This window comes from Diabrotica virgifera, chromosome 4 (genome assembly GCF_917563875.1).
Source record: "Diabrotica virgifera virgifera chromosome 4, PGI_DIABVI_V3a".
In the NCBI taxonomy this organism is placed as follows: Eukaryota; Metazoa; Arthropoda; class Insecta; order Coleoptera; family Chrysomelidae; genus Diabrotica; species Diabrotica virgifera.
In genome coordinates this window covers 255,546,388-255,548,529 of record NC_065446.1, presented here as the reverse complement: position 1 = coordinate 255,548,529, position 2,142 = coordinate 255,546,388, and positions in this window count along the sequence as shown.

The window sequence follows — 2,142 nt, the reverse complement described above, 5'->3', positions numbered from 1 at the left end:
GTTTTATTTACGTTAAAAGAGAGTAAATTAGAGTCAGACCAGGTCTTTATCGTCAGTAGATCCGAAGTTATAGTTTCATGAAGAGATGCAATAGTTGAGTTGCTCCAAGTGATACTGGTATCATCAGCAAAAAGAAAAATTTTCCCATTGATTTTTAAATTAGTGATGTCATTTATAAAGATAAGCAACAGTAGAGGACCCAATACTGAACCTTGTGGTACTCCACTTACAATGTTTTTGAGACTAGAGTCAGTATCATTTGCTCTAACTAGTTGTTTCCTATTATTCAAGTAGTATTGGAACCAATTCAAAGAAATACCACGAATTCCATAGAAATTTAGTTTTGTAATCAAGATGTCGTGATTTACACAATCAAAAGCTTTGGCATAGTCGCAGAAAACAGTGGCAGTATAAAGATTATTGTTTAGTGCTTGGTAAACCTCATGTAGTACAGAAAACTTTAATGAGTCTCTCAATAATTTTGGAGAGCACCGGTAGTAAGGCGATAGGTCTATAGTTGCAGGCATCAGATTTTTCGCCACCCTTATGAAAAGGAATAATAATGGCTGTCTTTAGGCACTCTGGAAATTTACCTTTTTCGAAGGAATCATTAATTAGTGAGAGGAGGATTTCCAACACATTTTCTGTGAGATTAGAGAAAATTTTTATAGATAGTCCATCAGTACTACAGGATGATTTGCTTTTGATACTATTGATTGTTTGGATCAGTTCAGAGTTATCGACTGGTCGTAAAAAGAATGAATTCGAGACCTTTCTTGAATTAGGAAGATAGGAAATGGGATCTTGTTGCGGCAAAATTGTTGATGTTATATTTTTACTCACATTAAAGAAGTAGTCGTTTAGACTTTCAGGATTTGGAAGGGAAAATGATTGAGCTGTGTGAGTTTATTTCGAAGATCGTTTATTATAGACCAAGTTTCTTTTGCAACACTTTTAGAGCGTCCCAGATGATTTTGATAATAGGCTTTTTTAGCTGACCTGACAAGTTTTAGATATGTTGTCCTGTACTTCAAGATATATTCAGTGACATTGGTAGTAAATTTCTTGATGTATAGTAGTGAACGCATATTCTTAGCTGATATGCGAATACCTTTCGTAACCCAAGGTTTCCGATGTTTTGGCTTAATAGGAATTAAAGCAAATGCCTTATTGAAGATGTGGAGAAGCTTATCTAGAAAAACACTGAAATTATAGTCCACGTCCATAGAAGGAAATTGCTACTCAGAAGTTAAGCATAAATTTTGGAATTTACGAAAATTCTGGGCGGAAAAAATCCTACCTAAACGTCGGTTTTTTGATGAGGGTTTGCTGAAGATGTTAAACTTCGTATACACTGCTTCATGATCAGACAGTACCGCAATAATAACTGTAGAGCAGACATCAAGGGGTGAGAAATCTGAGACAATATAATCGATTATGGTAGATGTAGATGTAGAATGCCAGCTATCTCTCCCTCTTGTTGGTGGTCTCCCCGGTGGACGCTTGCTTGCTGGTTTTCCTTCTATCCCAATTCTTGGTAGTCTGTGCTCCTCTATGTTCCTCCCCATGTTTATCAATGAAGATAAAAAACCTGAGGATAAACAAGTATTTGACCAAAGCAACAAATTACAAAATATTCATACAGAAAACCATAACAGCGTTGCCAAAGGTTCTCAAAAATCTCAACTTATTATAAAACAAACTTCCAGTGCTATTTTAGAAGCTGAAACTGCTGTAAAATGTAACAAGTATATTAGTTTAAACCAAGATTTAATACCTGAGTCGGAACAAAGTCATTGGCAAACTGTTTCTCGGAAAAAGCCCAGAAGAAAAGTCACGATTGGAAATAATGAAGATATAAAAATAAATGGTGTACAATTTAAAGGTGTTTCTAAATATACGAACTTGTTCACTAACATAGTCCATTTTTTACTTATTTTTGAATATGACGGTTTTTCTCCAAGGTACTGATAAGTGAATTTTCCATTTCTTCAGTATCCATTATTGCTGTTACTTTTTTTCAGATTTTCCATAAACTTTTTTTGTAATACTATTAAATTTATTATATTATTGTCATTTAGAGTATCATAAACCTCCGTATCCGTATTAGGTCTGGATCCCGCGTATGAAAAAAAGTTGATT